Genomic DNA, 22,889 nt, shown 5'->3' on the forward strand with positions numbered 1-22,889 from the left:
ATAGGCGGGGCGTGTCGAACCAGCACTGCACGCATTCGATGGCAAAGCCATCAGCATGAGTACAGATCAGGCCGAGACTCTTCGTCCATCCCCTGATAACCCACAGCATAGAACACGCTGTGGTTATCTGGCCGTACACAGCCCCCCCATAGAACCCCAAAGGGGTGCGCAACAACCTGGCTGGAGTTGCGCACCATGCGGAGCTTCATCCTGATGATGAAAGGGGCCCCAGCGACTTGCTGGGTCCCAACCTTTGCTAAGAGGATCCTAAGCTGAGAGCTGTGCGGTGGGGAATCGGCTCAGGGAGAACCCGGAGAGAGGTTATCCAGGAGGCCTGAACGAACCATCAGGGATCTGGTCACCATGGTACTGACAGGTATATTGCAGCTGTCAACTGGTGGCTTCAACTGAATTTACTGGGAGTATTCGCTCAATCCAATTATTGCACCCTAAATCGCTAGTCCTGTGGCAGAGGTCCAGAGTCAGGCCTGTGGCAGAGGTCTGTTCCTCCCAGCGATTTGCAAGTGACACTTCGGCTGCCAGGCTTGTGGTAGAAGTCTGTCCGGGGGCACTTTACCCACTCTGGCTGGAGTGGCGACGAACTGATCTCATTATTACAAAGAGCAGGACTGCTCTTTTCCATATCCAAGGCCTGATACTAAAGTTGTTCTCATGCTTCATCAACCTTTCCTGTCTTGTCTTATGTTGATGTTGGCCATGTTGGGCCTTGGAATAAAGCATTGAAGAAAATCCAATTGATAACTAGACCTTCGCTCATTGCCTCAACTCACTAGCATCACCCCTAGACACCCTGCAAGGTAACTCAATACGCCGATCCCACAAACAAACCAGCGGCTCCTGCGGGGGTAGCGCTACATATATATAAATTCTATGCCCCATTGGGGCGGCACACTGTCTCCTGTTCATTCATCTTTAGTGCTGAGAAAGGGACTGCGAAATGTGTCCTCAGTCCCTTTGTCTGTCTCAAAGAGGAGATGTCAGGGGTCTGTTTAGACCGCTGACATCTCACCAAAGCCCCCCAAAAAATATAAAAATAATTATTGTAAAAAAAAGTGTAATAAAATAAACTACTGACACCACTCTCCCCTGCCCTACCAACACTGTCCACTGTCCCAATTCTCTCCCACCGAAAAGCATTGTATTTTTTTTTAAACAAATTGAATTGTAAAAAAATGTGGGTGTGAGGGGGGGGGGGGGTGCGGGCGCGTAGCGCCACCTCCCTGAAATGAGTTTGCCACCTCCGTGAAATTCGTTTTTGCAGGTTGGGATGTCTATACAGGTAAACACGGTCCTCACATGAGGTACGGATTCATACGTCCCTTGTGTTTAAGTCCATGGGGTCATCCCCATACAGGTAAACACGGCCCTCACATGGGGTACGGATTCTTATGCCCTGTGTGTTTATGTCAATGGAATCATCCCCGTACAGGTAAACACGGTCCTCACATGGGGTATAGATTCATACTCCCTGTGTGTTAATGTCCATGGGGTCATCCCCATACAGGTAAATACGGTCCTCACATGGGGTACGGATTCATTTGCCCCGTGTGTTTACATGCATTGGGGTCATCCCCATTCAGGTAAACACGGTCCTCACATGGGGTACGGATTCATACGCCCTGTGTGTTTACGTCCATAGGGTCATCCCCATACAGGTAAACACGGTCCTCACATGGGGTACGGATTCATACGCCCTGTGTGTTTACGTCCTTGGGGTCATCCCCATACAGGTAAACATGGCCCTCATATGGGTTACGGATTCATATGCCCCGTTTGTTTAGGTCCATGGGGTCATCCCCATACAGGTAAACGTGGTCCTCACATGGGTTACGGATTCATATGCCCCGTGTGTTTACATCCATGAGGTCATCCCCATATAGGTAAACACGGCCCTCATATGAGTTACGGATTCATACGCCCGTGTGTTTACGTCCATGAGGTCATCCCCATACAGGTAAACACGGCCCTCACATGGGGTACGGATTCTTACGCCCCGTGTGTTTACGTCCATGGGGTCATCCCCATACAGGTCAACGTGGTCCTCACATGGGGTACGGATTCTTACGCCCTGTGTGTTTATGTCAATGGAATCATCCCCGTACAGGTAAACACGGTCCTCACATGGGGTACAGATTCATACGCCCTGTGTGTTAATGTCCATGGGGTCATCCCCATACAGGTAAACGTGGTCCTCACATGGGGTACGGATTCATACGCCCTGTGTTTACGTCCATGGGGTCATCCCCATACAGGTAAACATGGCCCTCATATGGGTTACGGATTCATACGCCCCGTGTGTTTACGTCCATGGGGTCATCCCCATACAGGTAAACACGGCCCTCATATGGGTTACGGATTCATACGCCCCGTGTGTTTACGTCCATGAGGTCATCCCCATACAGGTAAACACGGTCCTCACATGGGGTACGGATTCATACGCCCTGTGTGTTTACGTCCATGGGGTCATCCCCGTACAGGTAAACACAGCCCTCATATGGGTTACGGATTCATACGCCCTGTGTGTTTACATGCATTGGGGTCATCCCCATACAGGTAAACACGGCCCTCATATGGGTTACGGATTCATACGCCCCGTGTGTTTGCGTCCATGGGGTCATCCCCATACAGGTAAACATGGTCCTCACATGGGGTACAGATTCATACGCCCTATGTGTTTATGTCCATGGGGTCATCCCCATACAGGTAAATACGGTCCTCACATGGGGTACGGATTTATTTGCCCCGTGTTTACATGCATTGGGGTCATCCCCATACAGGTAAACACGGTCCTCATATGGGTTACAGATTCATACTCCCTGTGTGTTTATGTCCATGGGGTCATCCCCATACAGGTAAACATGGGGTACGGATTCATACGCCCTGTGTGTTTACATGCATTGGGGTCATCCCCATGCAGGTAAACACGGCCCTCATATGGGTTACGGATTCATACACCCCGTGTTTACGTCCATGGGGTCATCCCCATACAGGTAAACATGGTCCTCACATGGGGTACAGATTCATACACCTCATGTGTTTACATGCATTGGGATCATCCCCATACAAGTAAATATGGCCCTTACATGAGGTCATCATATGTGCCGTGTGAAGGTTTTGTACTATTTCTATCTACATATGTTAAAAAACCTAATAAACACTTGGTGAAAGAAGGAAGCCCTTCAATAAAATGATGCTGCATGTGTCCACCCTGTAGTATGAAATCTGGATGAATTACTCAGTTGTATAATGTGTGCAGACATAATGAAGTCGGACTGTCTTCTATGGGTGTCCTGACTAAACCCCCAGGTGTCTGTGGGCACACTTTGCCGCCTGGATGTGGAGGGCTCTTTAAGAGAACAAGCGCTCCCTCTAGTCCCCGGCTCCATATTCAGGCTCAGTATGCAGCGCTCGTTCTGCATATATTATGTTCATGACGCAGCTGCAAAAAAATGTTCATGCAAAAACTGCATTGAACTTTATAAGACGAGACGGCGGATTCGTGCCTAGGCTCCGTCTAAGTCTACACTGCACGAGCTGCCGGAGTAAAAGAGCTACCAGGGGGCATAACCGGGGGGGGGAGAGAAAAGGTGATTAAATATTAATAAGAGGTGTCCCTTTTCTTTAAGGCGCCCTTCTCTTTTATCCATGCAACCCCCTCCCCCCCGCTCCCTCCGTTACTATTATTATTATCGCTGTGTTCTCCCGGTGCCCGGCCAGTAGCAGAGCCCTGAGGTGAATTAGTAATGAGGCGCCCAGTGTAACACCGCCATAACCTACGGCTGCACAATGTGTCCCTCCGCCGCTACCCGGACTCCGCTTCCTCCCGGTAAGTCACCTCGTTTTACTTTACGGGAGGGGGGGCAAGCTGGGCCTATCTGCAGATAACGGCGGGGGAATAGGAAACGTTTTTTTTCTCTGTTCGGTTAATATGCAATGTTGTTAATTAGCATAATTTATATATTTATGATAAGGATGTGAGGGGCGGGCAGTGCAGGCCGCCGTTTTGCATGGGTCGTGTTGTGAGTGCAGCCGCAGGACACAGGGGGATGGGGTGTGAGGAGGCAGGGGGCGGTGAAGACACGTTAGGTGGGGGGGTATAGGATAATGGATGGAGGATATAGATCGCGGAGGGAGTCGGGGTGTCCCCGCCCGCACGTTTTTTTTAAGGGGGGCCTGTGTGCTGGTATGGCCGTGTGACATGTGTCGGTGGAGGAATGCTGGGGCGGGCAGGGGGAGTGGAGGGAGAGGTCTGTACACACGGCTATAAATTATGTGCTCTGGGCGGGAGGGGGAGCAGCCTGACACTGTGTGTGTCTTCACGGAGGAACGAACAGCTCATCAGGATTCCTGGAGGGCTGACCTGTCATTAGCATGCTGAGTACAAGCCTGAGCCTCCCCTCTCTACTTACACTCTACAAAAATAAATGTTGTTGTTATTTTTAATTAAAACATTTTTTTTTCTGTTGCTGCTACTTTGTTTTTTTGTTCTCTAAAATCCATGAAAGTAAAAAAAAAGGCGAGTTTCAATTTCCTTAAAGACGTAGTAAACTAGGAAAGAAAGCCGTAAGAAAAAGCTTCCACCTGCAAGGCCATATCAAAATGGACTAGTAGCACATTATTAAAGCGGGGGTTCACCCTATCGACGGGAAAAAAAAAAAAAAATTTTATCTTACCTTAAAATCAGGCATTGTAGCGCGAGCTACAGTATGCCTGTCACAAATTTTTTACCGCCGTACTCACCTTGTAGTCGTCCATCGAAGATTCCGGGGAATGGGCGTGCCTATGGAGACGGAGGATGATTGACGGCCGGCTCTGGCGCGTCACGCTTCTCCGGAAATAGCCGAAATAGGCTCGGTCTTCACGACGCGTGCGCATAGCCTGTGCGCAGGCGCCGTGAAGAGCCGAGACCTACTCCGGCTGTCTTCGGGGAGAGTGACGTGCCAGGGCCGGCCGTCAATCATCCTCCCTCTCCATAGGCACGCCCATTCCCCGCGGGAGCCGGAATCTACGATGGACGACTACAAGGTGAGTACGGGGTTAAAAAAATCGGGACAGGCATACTGTAGCTCGCGCTACAATGCCTGTCTCGATGGTAAAATGTGTCGGGGGGGGGTGAACTACCGCTTTAAAGACTTGCTTTAAAGCGGAGGTCCCTGCAAAAAATAATAATATTAAAAGCCAGCAGCTACAAATATTGCAGTTGCTGACTTTTAATAAATGGACACTTGCCTGTCCAGCGCACCCGCGATGTCGGCAGCAGAAGACGAGCAATCATTAGTCTCTCTGCTGCCCCCGCCGCCATCCCCGGTGAGGGAATCAGGAAGTTCCCAGTTCCCTATTGCGCATGCGCGATTAGGGCGGCGCTTTCCTAGTGGTCTGCGCTGTCTCCTGGGACCAGTGTGTTTCCCAGAAGGCAGCAGGGGGGACAGGAAGTAGAGTGATTCCCACGGGAGTCTCTCCCCGGAAGTGGGTGCAAATACCTGTATTATACAGGTATCTGCACCCCGCTCTCCCCTGAAAGGTGGCAAATGTGACACCGGAGGGGGGAGGGTTCCGAAAAGCGGAAGTTCCATTTTTGGGTGGAGCTTTGCTTTAACCTCCTGTTAATTTACTGCGACTGGGCACTGCTCTGCACCAGATCACATATCTAATACACGATCTGACATGTCTGGGTCGTGTGCCACCAGCGGCCCGCTCCCACTGTTATTCTACACAGCAGGAGCTGATCGGCGGGTACGGTGGATTCGATGTCTTCTGCCGTAGTTCTATCGACAAATGCCCCTGATGGGTCTGCGCATATGCAGTACCAAATGTCACTCTAGCTGATATGTTGATCAGCTGGCGGTTTTTATTTTTTGGTGTAGGAAGGAATAGTGCCTCATATTGGTGGAAGAAATAGTGCCCCAAGGCCCAAATAAAAGCAAGCAAGGGGCCACATCCAGCCCCTGTGCTGCTGTTTGGAGACTACTGGCCAAGATGTATAAATGGCTCAAAATCCAAGGAGAACCTTTGGGCTTTCAAGGAGCATAAATTAATTTGCTGACTGCCTATCATATTTTTTAGCCCCTGAAGTGGCAGGACAGGAGAAACTCAAACTTTCCAAGACCCAATTTTGGAAAGCGAACATGCCAAGGTATTTTTTAAAAGGCATAGCGAATCTTTTGAAAATGTAATTTTTGGCTACATGTTTTTAGAAAATGCAGGAGAGATAATCAAAATGTTTTTTTTTTTTTTTTTATACACAAAGTTGTAGGTTAATAAGAAATTTCTAACACACATCATATGCATACTTACACATCAAAACACATTCTGCTACTCCCCCCAAGTATGGGGATACCATATATGTGAGACTTTTTCACAGCCTGGCTGTATAGCTGGGCACAAAATCCAAGGAGCCCTTTCAGGCTTTCTAGGGGCATACATTATGCATCTAACTTCCTGACTGCCTATCACATTTTGGAAACTGTGTCTGGTGTAGTGGGGATTGGTGACACTGTGACTAAGTGCACTACTAGGGCTTCTTCACATGTGAGATTGGGGTTGGTAAAACCTTGTGGCTGTGCCATAGTTTTACTTGAAGCACTACCCCCAAAGGAGCTGCTGGTTTGATTTGGACGGCATGTTACCTCTAATTCTCCGGCGTCTAGGGTACTGGATGAGAGCTGTAATAAAGTCAATGTCCACACTGTAGGTATATATCTTTTTCTGTGCTTTATTACCCAACGGGGTAAAAATTGTAAAAGTAGTAGTAGGTGAGAAGATAGAAGAAGTGGTAAAAAATGGATTCAGGCGTATAACAGGGTTTCGGAAGCAGTCCTGCTTCCAACGACAACTTTCGTCGCCACTCTAGCCAGAGTGGGTATAGTGCATCTGGATAGGCCACTCTCAGCCAGAGTGTCACTTGGAACTTTAGCAAAGTCTCTGCCACAGACCTTCCCAAAGGTGGAGATATTTCTCGGTCCAAAATCCTTCTCAACACTGGATTAAGCACCCGGATCTCCCTTGAACAACTTGTATTATTTCAGGACTGATAGGCGACCTTCGTCCAGCTTCTCAGAAACTATGTGTCCTTCGATGAAGCAGTAGGCCTCTCCTGGGATGCCAGCCTTGTGCTCGGTACTCCCCCAGACAGGTTCTTCATCGGTCGGCTTCCTCCCTCGGGACGGACAGCACAGGACAACTCTGTAAGTTTTGCTCCGGACCAACGTGGTCCCGGAGCCAGGAACACTGCATCACACACCCCGGCCAGGAGGGCTACACACGGGGGATGGTGGGACGACTGCCCAGGCGGATGGCGGCAAAGACGACCCCAACCAATGGCGTCTGACCCTAAATACCCCTCCCCAGCATGCACAGCGAGGTGATCAACCCTCCTGATTGGCTGCCGAGGAGAAATATCCATAGTACCTTGACCCTACTGCTGCCACCTGTCGGCCTGGGGTGGGACCAACTTCCCAAACAACGACAGTGTACACACACAGTACAGCCAAAGCTGGAACAGAGGCCTTAATTTTAACCAAATAAACACGGTCAGAGGTAATTAACTCTCTGGCCACCCTCTAAATTTACAGCAGCACCAGCTATGAACAGTAGCAGGGCGCTACACACTGCTACCCACTTCAGCTGCAGAGGCTACGGCCAGAGGTGTCTACACGCTTTGCAGCCATGATAAGAATGATACCCCGTCACATTCGAGTGAACAGGGGGTACTTGGGGTTAAATGGGTTGTAAAGGTACATGTTTTTTCACCTTCATGCACTCTATGCATGAAGGTGAAAAAACATCTGAGGATTAGCAGCCCCCCCAACCCCCCCCCCCTGTTTACTTACATGACCCCTCAAAAGTCCCGCGCCTTGAACGCGCAGGCTTCTCAGATCAGTTGATTGATTGATAGCAGCGCAGCCATTGGCTCCTGCTGCTGTCAATCAAATCAATGATGCGGCGCCGGGGGTGGTCCCGAGGGATACAGTCGGCGGCTATAGCCGCCGGCTGTATCACGGGAGAGTGCCCACAAGCTAACCCCCTTGGGAGAGAGCTTCCCTTGAAGGGGGTTAGCTGATGTGGGGAGGAGCCGAGACAGCCGATGAGGATCGGGGCCACTGTGTGCAAAACGAGCTGCACAGTGGAGGTAAGTATGACGAGGCGATTCAATTCGCATGTGTTGCGCTATGTAAGTTTTTCACTCACTCACTCACATGTTTGTTGTTTTAAAAAAAAAATGTGTCCTTTTAAAGCAGATGGTGAGAAGTCAATACAATGCCTCCTCACTGTCTGTTAAATGCTCTTTAAAGAGGGCTTGGAACATGTATTGCCCTTCGAAGAGCATCGAATATGTGAATGAGGCCTTATGGTGACACTGGGACTAGTGTGGTGAAGCCCGGGGACACTATGACTGGCTACACTGGTCTGGTGACATTGTACTGCTGTGGCGGTGATCAGACACAATGGCTGGCTGCACACACGTATAGTACCATAAGAGCAGCCAGCCATTGTACATGATCACTTGCACAGCAATACAATGTCACCATAATGGCGCACCGCACTTGCTCTGGTAAATGCATGTAAAAAATATATATTCATTTTTTTTTTTTTTTTTTTTACATACATTCACCAGAGTAGTGCAGTGTCAATATGGTGACATTGTACTACTGTGGCTATTAATCAAAGACACTGGCTGCTCCACAGTGCCAATCACTGTAGTAAGCACTCCGTTTCCTCTCATAACCGATCACTGTGAAATGGCTTGAAGAATGCACCATGTAGCCTCTGTTTGCAAGTGTGATGGCTGTGCTTTGTCAGCTATTACAGTACCCAACACTGTGATCCTCTGTGTCCAAGAGACACATTGATTACAGAGTGTACCATTGCATGCTCTAGAAGCTGCGCACAAGCGACCAATGCGTAAGGACATACAGGTACATCCATCTGCATCAACAAAGCTCCCATTCTGCCATAGAAATCCATTGGCCAGGCAGAAATCCAGTTAATTTCTGAAGACACTGGTGGGAATTCATAAAGACTGCCATAAATACTGTTTAGATCAGGGGTCTCAAACTCAAATTACCTGAGGGCCACAAGACAAGTTTTCATATGCCATGGGGGGCCGCATGCAAACTTTCAAACTTCAAAAACAACAGTACTGGTGTCAGCGAACGCATTATTAACCCCCAGCACTGGTGTCAGCGAACGCATTATCAACCCCCAGCACTGGTGTCAGCGAGCGCATTATTAACCCCCAGCACTGGTGTAAGGGAGGGTTTGACAAATTTGCTTGGAATCTAGGAGCCAGCTAAAAAAGTTAGGAGCCAGAAAACGCACCCCGTCCCGACGAGCTTGCGCGCATAAGTGAACACATACGTGAGCAGCGCCCGCATATGTAAACGGTGTTCAAACCACACATGTGAGGTATCGCCGCGATTGGTAGAGTGAGAGCAATAATTCTAGCTCCTCTGTAACTTAAAACATGCAACCTGTAGATTTTTTTAAACGTCGCCTATGAAGATTTTAAAGGGTAAAAAAAGTTTGTCGGCATTCCACAAGCGGACACAATTTTGAAGCGTGACATGTTGGGTATGAATTTACTCGGCGTAACATTATCTTTCATAATATTAAAAAAAATGGGGATAACTTTACTGTTGTCTTATTTTTTAATTAAAAAAAGTGTAATTTTTTCCCAAAAAAGTGCGCTTGTAAGACCGCTGCGCAAATACAGCGAAACAGAAAGTATTGCAACGATCGCTATTTTATTCTCTAGGGTGTTAGGATAAAAAATATATATAATGTTTGGGGGTTCTAATTAGAGGGAAGAAGATGGCAGTGAAAATAGTGAAAATGACATTAGAATTGCTGTTTAACTTGTAATGCTTAACTTGTAATACCAACGGCCACCACCAGATGGCGCCAGCTCACATCTGGTGGTAATAACTTGTAATACCAACGGCTCACCACCAGATGGGGCCAGCTCAAAAAAAAAAAAAAATTTTTTTTTTTTTTTTTGCTCCCCTCACTTCCACCCTGCCTGGGGGCCATTTATAACTGGTCCGCGGGCCGCAAATGGCCCGCGGGCCGGTACTTTGAGACCACTGGTTTAGATACCCTAAAAGTCACCAGATCTCAATCCAATAGAGTACTTTTGGGATGTGGCAGAATGGGAGATTCGCATCATGGATGTGTAGCTGACAAATCTGCAGCAATTGCGTGATGCCATCATGTGAATATGGACCAAAATCTCTTAAGAATGTTTCCAACACCTAGTTGAATCTATGCCATGCAGAATTAATGCAGTTCTGAAGGCAAAAGGGGACCCAACCCAGTACTAGCAAGGTGTACCTAATAACAAAGCCTAATAAAGTGGCCGAGTGTGTGTGTGTATATATATGTGTGTGTATATATATATATATATATATATATGTGTGTGTGTGTGTGTGTGTGTGTGTGTGTGTATATATATATATATATATATATATATATATATATATATATATATATATATATATATATAAATGTCCTTGTGTGTTCCAAGAGTATACTTTAACCACTTAATGCCAGGCGATATACTGGTACATTGCCCCTCCCACTGGTGAACCCGGCATTGCAACCAGTAGTTCTGCCGGCTGACCATAGAACTGATTGGGAACTGGAATGGCCCCAATCATGACGATGGTCTAAGAAACTGGAAGAGACGAGTATTTTGTCACTTCCAGTTTCGCCAAATGTAAACAAACTATTAGTGCTTTGTAAAAAGCTTCAGATAAAACCAAAGGCATTGCATACTATATGCCATTGTCTTACAAGTTTAAAAAAAAAAACAGTTTACAACTGCTGTACAATCACAGCTGGTCGCTGGCGACGCACACCCAAGACCAGGAAGCGCAAAGAACATACAGGTACTGCAGCCAGGCTATCCTGCGGCAGCATATGTGTGGTTGGTGGGCCGGAAGTAGTTAAACTGCATTCAGGTTTAAATGAATCTACATTTTTGGTTGCAACTAATCATGGATGTTTTTGCCTTTTTTATAAATAATTTTTAACAAAAATTAATAGTATTAGATACAGTACTGCCAAAACAATTCATAAACATAATTAAATCTTATGTGTGGAATATTTTTTCTATAATAATGGCACATAATCGTTAAAAGCCTTATTTTTTGTGAATTGTTATCTTAGAAAGTGTTATTTTATAATCATGTCAAAAGGCTTTTTCTTATGCATTTCTTAATAGATATCTCATTGAAACAGTTATGCAGGGGTGGGGGTATTTTCACTTTTTTATGTGTTTTTTGTTGTGTGTGTTTTTTTGTTTTTTTTAAACGGGAAAGGGAAGAGGGGAAGGGAGATAAAAGGGGAGGGGGGTAAGTTATAAATGTTTTTTATGGTTTTTTAGAAGCCTCAGGTAGAGTGACGGGGTAATAGGAGTGATGAGTGATGAGTGATAAGTTATAAAGGAGCAAATGGCTTTTTAGAAGCCTCCTACACAAGGTTTTTATATATATATATATATATATATATATATATATATATATATATATAGGCGGGAAAGAGCAACGGGAAATAAGTGGGGGCAAGGGGGACAACTTCCTGGCCCAGATTCACGAAGCAGATACGACGGTGTATCTCGAGATACGCGGCGTAAGTGTAGATGTGCGCCGTCGTATCGATGCGCGGTACCCACAGAAGCACATACACGTGAACTTAGGCTTCACCCGTCCAACGCAACTGTCCTCCGCCGGCGAAACTTAGGCGCATATTTAGGCTAGGCGTAGTCTTCGTTCCCATTGATTAGCTATTCAATTATGCAAATGAGGGCGAAATGCCGATTCACATGCGTACGATTGTCCGTCGTAGGCTACGCGCGGTGCGCGTAAGCTGCTAGCCCGATCTAAAGTTACCCTTCATAAAAGCAGGGGTAACTTTGCAACGGACTTGCACAGGTCAGCTGGAGAGCAGCAACAGCAGCAGCGTGACAGAGGAGCTGAGCAACAACACTTGCAGGACAACACATCTGTGTGCCAACATGTCAGGGGCAGCCGTGGTCATAGTACTACGGCGTCTACGAGCACGCAGGAGGAGGAGGAGGGCACAGGAGAGGGTACCCCGAGATCGCATGGACCTCTTTGGCATGGTGGAATCGGAGGTGTTTCGCTTGTTGAGATTTGACACTGAAGCCATCATGGAAATAGTACGATCCCTGCAGGATGACCTCACCAACCCAACACATCGATCACAAGCAGTGCCGCCACTGCTCAAGGTCATGGCAACCCTGCATTTTTTGGCCAGTGGATCATTTCAAAGAACCAGTGGAAATTTGGCTGGGATGTCCCAATCCACAATGAGTAGGTGCGTGCACCAAGTTGTACCCGCTATCCTGAGACGGATGTCCCACCACATTGTGAGACCCACCCAGGAGGTCCAGCAGGCAAAGGCAAGAACCGATTTCTTTAAAATAGCCAGATTTCCACGCACTGTGGGGGCCATTGATTGTTCTCACGTGGCACTCCAGCCCCCCCGTGACGCTGAACATATGTACCGTAACAGGAAGAATTGGCATTCCATTAATGTACAAGTAATAACCGATGCTCAAGGCCTCATATGGCACGTATGTGCTAAACACCCTGGGGCCACCCATGACAGCTTTATCTACCGGCAAAGTGACATCCCAAGACAATTTGAAGAGAACGTGTATGGGGACAGCTGGCTGGTTGGTGAGTGACATGGGTGTCAGGCATTACTGTCCCCCCCCCATGATGCTGACATCACGAGGGGCACATGCATGACTAACATCCTCCTGTCTTTTCCCTTACAGGTGACTCTGGATATGCCCTGGGACCCCATCTCATGACTCCATTCCGGAACCCACAAACACCAGGAGAAAGAAGCTACAATGAGGCTCATATACGTACCCGGGGAGTGGTGGAGCGCACGTTTGGCCTCCTGAAGTCACGGTTCCGATGCCTAGATAGGTCTGGGGGTACACTGTTGTATGCCCCAGACTTTGTGTGCCAGATAATCGGGGCATGTTGCATTTTGCACAATTTCGCAATGAGAAGGGGCCTGCAGATTGAAGTCCGTCATGACCTGACCCCCGAACCAGACATTCCCCCCCCACCCGAGGGTCCCCCGTCTGCTGAGGGAAGAGCAGTCAGGAGATGCCTCGTGGTAGGCTTATTTTCACGTGCAACACGCACATGAAACATGTCATAATGCTAATGCACGCATGCACCCCACTGTGGTCCCTAACCCCCCCCCCCCCCCCCCAAACACCAATAAATTGGATTAGACCGAAGTACACCGTGCGGTACTTGGGAGCAGCAACGCCACGTCAAGGCTCCAATTATGTTGCTGTATGTTTTTCAGAAAATATTTGTCAATATATATATCCCAAATAAAAATAAAATAAATACAACTCCAATTGAGTATCATAATAAAAAAATATCACTCATATCATGAGTATCAATTAATAACCAAAAATCAAATAGAATATAAAAATAAAATAATATAAATGGCACTCATCTGGCCCGACGTGTACTACGCCTAGTGCCAAGGCTCCGTGCCCTCTGTTGCCTGGGGGCAGCCGCGGGTGGGGGGGGTGGGTCATTGGGAGGAGGAACATCCCCCGGTCTCTCCCTGGCTGCCTGGATACCCTCTAAAGCCAGGGCTATGCGGGTGAGGACCGCAGTGGTCTGATTCCCCACCGCCTCAATGGCTGCTGTATTGGCCTGTATGGCCACTCCCAGGCTCCTGACCTCTGCCACAAGGCCTGAATTAGTGTCATCCAGGTCCCTAACGCAGGTCACCAACGCAGTGCTGTTGGCACTGAGCTCCTGCACATTTTCACTCATGGTGGCAGTGAAAGCAGCCTGGGTCTGATGCATGGAGGCCAGGCTGGCTGCCACCCGGCGCATATCACATGCAACAGAACCCACATGTTGGGTCTGCCTGGCCAGGTCCATAGCCAAAGTGGCTTCTAAGGCATCAGGATCACCCCTCGTCTTCCTAGTTGCCTTCCTGGGTGCAGGTGAGGCTTGGGGACGAATGTATGGGGAGGACCCTGAGGGAACTTCCCTTAGGGAGGATGGGCTTCCCAAAAGGTCGGAGGCCCTTAGGGGGCTTCCCAAAAGGGTGGAGGCCCTTGGGGGGGTTACAATAAAGTTGGAGTCCCTTGGGGGGGTATCCCCTATGGAGGTATGGGAGGGTCCAGCGACGGTGGTCTCATCCCCCAGATATATGCCATCATCCAGGTGCCCGTGCTCCTCCTCCACTTCCTCTAATGGAGAGGTGTGGACACTGGTATCCTGGGATTGGCTTGGTTGGCCAGCAGCCGAGGATGGGCCCGCTTCATCCTGCATATCTGTGGATGACACAAAACAGTCATATGTTGGTGGACCCACACACTTGTCACATATTCACTACCCCCCCCCCCCCCCACATGCTATACACCAGATTAAAGAAAAAACACACTCACCTGTCCTCAAGGGCTGATCAACTGACTCGAAGCCCTCCAGGCCCTCCACCTGCTCCTTCTCCAGGCACCTGGCAATGACCTCCTCATCAGGTGTCAGTCTTAGTTTCAGGGCTGGTCCACCTCCGGTGCCCCTACTGTGTTTTTTTATCTTGGCCACCTTCTCCTTCACAAGACGCCGCAGGTCGTTGATCTTCTTGGCGATCTTGTCTGGGGTCCGGTTGGCATAGCCAAGGGCACTCACCTCCGCTGCAATCTGTGCCAAGATTTGATCCTTACGGACCTTGCTGGTCGAGCCACTTTCCTTGCCGTGGAGGAACTTGTTATACTTCCTCATGGCATCAATAATCACCGCCTTCTCCTCAATAAGAAAGTTTTTTTCCCTCCTATCTTTCGTGCCAGCCTCAGACATCTTTTTTGATCTGAACAAAGCAAAAGTAGCCACACCAAACGACCAAAACCAGCAGGTGTACTTTTGCACTTGACTGGCGCATGTCTGGGCGGATTTATGCCCTGGGCGGAAACGGTGGGCTGGGTTATCGTGGGGTGGAATACGATCGGCGAATTGGGGCGCATGCGCAGTGGGACGCGGGGGATGCGATCACGTGACGGCGCATGCGCCGTTCGTTCGGACCTTAATTTGCATGGGGTCACGATTCATTTAAATGGATCACGCCCACCTCCTTCCCAATTTGAATTACGTCGGGTTACGCCATCAAAATTACATTACGATGGCGCATCGCAGCGCGCATTTGCTTGCTGAATAGGCAGCTTGCCTCTCTACGTTTCGACGGTCTAGTGTATCTGCATTGCGATACGCCCGCCTATTGATGCGCTGAGATTCGTGAATCTGGGCCCCTTTGTCTCCCTTTTTTTTCTTCCTTTTTTGGGAGGGGGGTGTATGGGATAAAGATAATGATGTTATAACTGTTTTTGATATGTGATATTTTGTTAATTGGAATTGTTGTTGAAAAATTTATAACAATTTTGATAATAAAAAAAAAGAAAGAAACAGTTATGCAAGCCCAAATGATATCTGTATCTTATTAAAGTGGTTGTAGAACCTTACATAAACCCAGTGAAATGACTGGCCTCGGGTAATACACAGAGATGACACTTTGCTACAATGTAAAGTAGTGAGTGTAAAGCTTGTATAAGTGTAAATTTTCTGTCCCCTCAAAATAACACACAGCCATTAATGTCTAAACAGCTGGCAAAAAAAGTGAGTACACCCCTAAGTGAAAATGTCCAAATTGGGCCCAATATGCCAATCTCCCTCCCTGGTGTCATGTGACTCGTGAGTGTTACCAAGCTCTCTGCGTTCTCTCGATCTTAAAGCGGTGGTTCACCCTTAGAGGGCACTTTTTAGCCTTAGATTCCTGCTCGTTTTGTCTAGGGGAATCGGCTATTTTTTTTTAAATATGAGCCGTACTTACCCGTTTACGAGATGCATCCTCTCCGTCGCTTCCGGGTATGGGCTGCGGGAATGGGCGTTCCTTCTTGATTGACAGTCTTCCGAGAGGCTTCCGACGGTCGCATCCATCGCGTCACGATTTTCCGAAAGAAGCCGAACGTCGGTGCGCAGGCGCAGTATAGAGCCGCACCGACGTTCGGCTTCTTTCGGCTACGAGTGACGCGATAGATGCGACCGTCGGAAGCCTCTCGAAAGACTGTCAATCAAGAAGGAACGCCCGCTCCCGAAGACCCATACCCAGAAGCGACGGAAGAAGATGCATCTCGAAAACGGGTAAGTACTGCTCATATTTTAATACAAATAGCCGATTCCCCTAGACCGAACGAGCATCCATCTAAGGGGAAAAGGGAATTTTTTTTATAAATGGGTGAACTCCCGCTTTAAGGATATACTCAATTAGCCAGATTCAGGTAGGGGCGTGTATCTTTAAGGCGGCGTAGCGTATCGTATTTACGCTACGCCGCCCTAAGTCAGAGAGGCAAGTACTGTATTCACAAAGCACTTGCCTCCTAACTTGCGGCGGCGTAGCGTAATTCAAATGAGGATGGGTGGCGTGTTTAATGTTAATGTTTGGTGACCCAATGTGATTGATGGTTTTTACGAACGGCGCATGCGCCGTCTGTGTACATATCCCAGTGTGCATTGCTCCAAAGTACGCCGCAAGGACGTATTGGTTTCGACGTGAACGTAAATTACGTCCAGCCCCATTCACGGACGACTTACGCAAACGACGTAAAAATTTCAAATTTCGACGCGGGAACGACGGCCATACTTAACATTGACTAGGCCAGCTATTTGTTGGAATAACTTTACGCCGTAAAACGCCTTACGTAAACGGCGTATCTTTACTGCGACGGGCGCACATACGTTCGTGAATCGGCGTATCTAGGCTTTTACATATTCTATGCCGAACTCAACGGAAGCGCCACCTATCGGCCAGCGTAAATATTGCACTCTAAGATACGACGGCGCAGGCCGTTGTATCTTAGATAGGTTTAAGTGTATCTCAGTTTGAGCATACACTTTAAACTTATGACGGCGCAGATTCCGAGTTACGTCGGCGTATCTACTGATACGCCGGCGTAACTCTCTCTGAATCTGGCCAACTATCTCAGTTTTCTCTTTATTGATTTTTTAATTTGAAATCTCCCCGTACTTCATATTCCTCTATAATTTTAGGTAATGTCTGTCTTGGATTCGATACATAAAGCATCATATCATCCGCGAACGCAGAGATCTTGTGTTCCCTCTCATCCTCCCTCACCCCCTCTATCTCCTGATTAGTTTCATTTAGAAATAATTCAGCCACTTCAAAATGTTTTTCTCTGAGACATTTCCCCCATAATTTACCTCCGACCAAAATATCTCCGTGGATGAGTCACTTGTCCACTTCACACGCAGGCTGGGCTTGAAGCAGTTTATCCCCAGCAAAAGGGCCCAATATTGGGGTTAAAGGGTCACTAAAGGAATTTTTTTTTTAGCTAAATAGCTTCCTTTACCTTATTGCAGTCCTGGTTTCAAGTCCTCATTGTTCGTTTTTGCTCTGATGTTGCTGTAATACTGCTCTGTTCTGGACACTTCCTGGTTGTCTGGCTCCGTATGAAAAAAGTCATGGGAGACTTTAGTTTCGTTTTCCTAGCCATGACTCTCTATGGCACTGTCCAGCACAGAGGCTTGAAATAACATGCAAAGACTAAACTAGTTTCTCTTTCCTTTTTGCATCTAGGAGGCACATTATATGATTGCTTTTTATCTATTTTTAATCGTTTTTAAAAGGAATCGGTTAACTATTATGTCTCTATACCCTGTAAACAGTAATTTCAGCCAAAAATTTGTTTTCCTTTAGTGATCCTTTAACCACTTCCCGCCCGGCCCATGGCCGATTTACGTCCGGGAAGTGGTTTTGAAATCCTGACTGGACGTCCATGGACGTCCTGCAGGATTTCATGCCGCGCGCGCCCGCGGCGATCGGTGATGCGGGGTGTCAGTCTGAGTCAGTCTGCGGGGTGTCCGGCGGAGGCTCTTTACCATGTGATCAGCCGTGTCCAATCACGGCTGATCACGATGTAAACAGGAAGAGCCGTTGATGGCTCTTCCTCACTCGCGTCTGTCAGACGCGAGTAAAGGAGAGCCGATCGGCGGCTCTCCAGACAGGGGGGGTTTGCGCTGATTGTTTATCAGCGCAGCCCCCCCTCGAATCGCCACACTGGACCACCAGGGAAGCCCACCCTGGACCACCAGGGAAGGGCAAAAAAAAAAAAAAAGCCAAAAAAAAAACAAAGTCTGAAAAAAAAAAAAAGCATTAAAAAAAAAATGCCAATCAGTGCCCACAAATGGGCACTGACTGGCAACATGGGAATTAGTGCTGCCCCACAGTGTCCATCAGTGCCACCCCACAGTGCCCATCCATGCCCAGTGCCCACCTATCAGTGCCCATTTGTGCCACCCATAAGTATCCATCAGTGCCACCCATAAGTGCCGCCCATGAGTGCCCATCTGTGCCGCCTATGTGTGCCCATCAGTGCCGCCTATGTGTGCCCATCAGTGCCGCCTATGTGTGCCCATCAGTGCCGCCTATGTGTGCCCATCAGTGCCGCCTATGTGTGCCCATCAGTGCCACCTATGTGTGCTCATCAGTGCCGCCTATGAGTGCCCATCAGTGCCGCATACCAGTGCCACCTCATCTGTGCCCGTCAGTACTACCTCATCGATGTCCATCAGTGCCATCTCATCGGTGCCCATCAGTGCCGCCATTTCAGTGCCCGTAATTGAAAGAGAAAACTTACTTATTTACAAAAAAATTAACAGAAAAAAATAAAAACGTATTTTTTTTTCAAAATTTTCAGTCTTTTTTTAGTTGTTGCGCAAAAAAAAAATCGCAGAGGTGATCAAATACCACCAAAAGAAAGCTCTATTTGTGGGGAAAAAAGGACGCCAATTTTGTTTGGGTACAGTGTAGCATGACCGCGCAATTGCCATTCAAAGTGCGACAGTGCTGAAAGCTGAAAATTGGCTTGGGCGGGAAGGTGCGTAAGTGCCTGGTATGGAAGTGGTTAGGCTCTACAAACTATGTGACCAAGCCACAGGGTACATCTTTGCCTTCCTGGTGTATGAAGGGAAGAACATCCAGCTGCATCTCCCTGAATGCTCAGAGTACATTGGAGCCAGTGGAAAAGTTGTTTGGGAGCTTGTCAATCCACTCATTGAAAATGGTTACCATCTACAGTTGTGCTCATAAGTTTACATACCCTGGCATAATTCGAGATTTTCCTAGCTTGTGACGGAAAATATTGATTATATGAAGACAGGAGGCGAGTATCTTATGCATTATCTTTCTTTAATAATGCCTATAGCAGAAATATAGTAAACATTTATTGTAACTTAAAAGAAAAAATTCAAAGAACTACCCTTCCCAGCAGTCCCTGGGCCAGCGTAGCCCCTCCCAGACCGTAATCTATATAAGGGACTGTCTGAGGTAACCTATTCCTCTTTCTTCATGCGAATTAGTGTAAACAGGAACCGAAAGTCCAATTAGACATCTCCGCGGCTGCCGGGAACCTTCCGACCGAAACACAACATCTGAATCTGGAGGAAACGAAAGGACAAGGCCAACACGGACCAACTTCATCCGGACCAACTTCATCCCAACGGGTACTATAGGAAAACCAAAACCATTCGGAGCCGACCGGTCAGTCGTCTTCAGGAACATGGACCAACGGATTCAGTCAACGGCATCCCGACTCCGGATCTGGAACGTAGTAGGAGCCTCCATCTGCGGTGAACTAAACCCATGGATCGAAACGGAACAGCAATCCCGACGGGGTTAGTGAAAACGAACTGCCGGCGCGTACCAGCCTCCGACTTGCAGGGTGTGTGGTTCAACAATCTAGAACGAGAGAGACAACCTCGTGACAGGGTTGGGTCGGGAGGGAAGATACTCGCCTCCTGTCTTCATATAATCAATATTTTCCGTCACAAGCTAGGAAAATCTCGAATTATACCTCAGACAGGAGGCTGATATCTTATGCAAGTTCAAAGCTATAACAATGCATATATAGATGATAACAAATGAAACAACTACAAAATTGATATAGATATGTGTTCCTCCGATCCAAGCAGAATTGGCGGAAAGCAATCGTGGTTACCAGTCCGCCGCTAGCCGTAAATCCTATAGGGAGCCGCCCGGGGTGATGACCTAGGAGCCACCGCTCCTCTGGAGGGGTGGGCGCCCAACGGGGTTACATAAGACCCTGCCATTTCCGTGATTGATCGTACCCCTCTGGCTAGCGTAGCTGAGGAAACCGGAAACTGAGGTTTAGCGTAGGAATGAGGAGTAGGAAGAGATGCGAAGATCGCAGTGGGACCGTGAAGGACTAAGAAATCCGTAGACAACGGAGTACGATGTGCGGGGAAGAACGGGTAGAAAAAAACGATGAAGTCCCGCCGCTGTCCTACGCACAACGGAAAAACCCTGACTCTCCGAGGCGGGATCCGACGCCTGGAATGGCCAACGTTGTGACACCCGATATGCGTCTGACGGAATCGGACACGAGGGGGCAGTAGCTCAAACGACAATAACCTCCGACAGAGTGAGATTGTCCCCCCAGTCCTGGCACGTGGTCAGGACCGCTGATCACCTCCCAAGAGCGTTGATACCCTGGGTGTGATGGGCGTTGAAACTTAACGCTTACTAAGTCGGTACACCATGGGTGTTATCCCACCGGTAGTAAGTCTACAAGAGAGCGGTAGTCCGAGTTCGCAGCGCGGAAGGCGCAGGGGAGCTATAGGACCTCCCGGACTCAAACAAGTCCACCAGGTAGTTGGTCATCTCAGACGAACGCCTTCATGAGGTTAACTTGTCGTTGATCACCAACTAACCCAGAGTCCTCCGGATGATCGAAATGTATATCTAGTCCCAAGGCCTAGATCAAGGCAAGTGGAACCCCCGTTATAAAAGAAAAGGTCGCTGTCCGTGACCGACACCCCGAAAACCCAACCATGCGAAGAGAAGTAGGACGTGCGTCGTGAATAGAGGGTGCAGATCCCCGTACAGACTGGGGAGAGAAAGGATCCCATAAGGGAGCAAGGGCCAGGAACACTGACCGGTGCAGTCGTCAGTCGATGGAATTGGGCGGGTAACGAGAATTCCAATCTAACACCATAGCGGAAGTGCCTGGGGTACATTTCGCAGCTGGAACGATGTCGCGTTCCAGGCAGAAATGTCAGAGATCTTGCTAGATCCGTTAGGATTTTGGGTCAAGGACCCCACAAGCGAAGGTCGTACTGGACCGCGGATACGGTGTCCATACGCAAGAACACACCGTAGGTGGACGTGTGTGGCATTAGAGTCCTGATGGCAAGACGGTCGTCAGGATTTCCACGTGTGAACGTGCAGCAGAGACTCCGCTGTGGGCCACGCCCCTCCTGTGGACGAGGGACCGCATCGAGTACCCCAACCGAGGTGGTTGGCAACCTATTCCAAGATGAATCCGTCGTGGAGTTGCAGGTGGACCTGCCGTGCCGTCTGTCGACCTGACGTAGCCACCACCGTAGTTCAATTATGGCTTCCGTGTCCAGAGTGACGACGTCTGCACAGTGAAGCCCCTGGCAAAGACGTAGGGACTGAGACTCTGAAGGTCTCGATAGTGAAAAGAAGCTGGACAAATGGCCTGGATTAATGCCGGAAACAGGCCGACCAGGCGAGCCAGTCCGCGTAAGGATACCCGTCGTTAGCCCAGCACGATACTGACTTCGTGCAGATGGCGGCCAAGTGGTCATGGGTAGCCGAAGGATCACTAGGTTGGTGTCCTCCAAGAACCCTAAAACTCTACCTCCTGAGATGGGGAGAGGATAGATTCCCCGTGATCTATGGGGAACTGTCCCGGAGGCGTGTTCGTTCGCCAGGCGAGGGGTACGAGCCATTAAGAGTAGGTCGTCCAAGTAGATAATCAACCTCACCCTTTGTGTCGCAGAATGTCGTCACTGTATACAGTAATTACGAGAGATTTCTCAAGTTACTACCGGGCGATAACCGCCCTCCTTTCCTGACCAGGAAGACGTTGTTGGGGAAACCCGGGGAGAGCGGGTCCGTCTCCACTATCGTTTGGGTGAACCAGAGGCCCTGCAATTCGTTGTCTATTAGGGCGGTGTTCAGGTCTGAAGACCGAGGAAAGAGGGACTAGGTCCATCTCCTGATAGACCGGCACTGTACCGTGTTAGACTTTGATGACGTTTGGGCTCATCCGGGATGGAGTAGAGCCCTACCGTCTTGGAATATCTTAATCAGCGTGATCCCGACTAGCCTGCCCTCGGTGGTCGGACCGGGGTCTGATTCGGCTAGGTGAGACAGCTGGGGAACAAGCCACGTTAAGATTCGAGTGGCGGTGTCCAGTCGGACCCGTAGTGTCCACGCATCCCAGGAGGCGACCGCCCGTTGGGCCCAGCCCCGATTTGGGACAGGTCAGTCGGCTGTTCAGCGGCGTGGCCTGCTCACTAAGGTGTGGGATGATGGTGATAGGTCCCAAAGATCCAAGGCCCTGGTCTGTATGATCCGAAGGACCTCTCTATTCCCAGCTTGGGGGATTTCCCGTGTATGGTGGGATACCCCCAGGGTATGGGGTTCACCTCGGGAGTGTGCACAGCCATAAATGGTAAAGGAAGGGGGTTACGCCCTGAAAATGATTCGGTGAGTTTTTCGACCGCTCTCCGGGTCCATTATGTGATATATTGGATCACCTCGGGCGGAGGTGCCCAGTCATCGGAGTGTGGATGGCATATCGCCCCCGGATCTATAATGGCTCTCTACGAGAATCCATAGAGTGTCACCCTGGGAACAGGGTTGGCGTCGTCATAGAGCGCCATGTGCCCACTGCCCTAACACTCATCATCATTCTCATCATCTACAACCTCAGACTCAAGGTGTTAGCCGCCTCAGAC

At 48.7% G+C, this 22,889-nt stretch overlaps 1 protein-coding gene across 2 annotated transcripts in view; it reads left to right on the plus strand.

Moving 5' to 3' along the window:
- The first annotated feature begins 3,419 nt into the window (after window positions 1-3,419).
- Window positions 3,420-22,889, plus strand: part of POU6F1 (POU class 6 homeobox 1) — a 170,345-nt gene continuing 150,875 nt past the window's right edge. Inside the window, exon 1 of one of the 2 annotated variants that reach the window (XM_040340840.1) lies at window positions 3,420-3,847. The gene's annotated coding sequence lies outside the window, so the exon portion shown is untranslated. The remainder of the gene's footprint in view (window positions 3,848-22,889) is intronic. The other variant, XM_040340839.1, reaches the window with a different exon arrangement.

Source organism: Rana temporaria, chromosome 2 (genome assembly GCF_905171775.1).
Source record: "Rana temporaria chromosome 2, aRanTem1.1, whole genome shotgun sequence".
Lineage (NCBI taxonomy): Eukaryota > Metazoa > Chordata > Amphibia > Anura > Ranidae > Rana > Rana temporaria.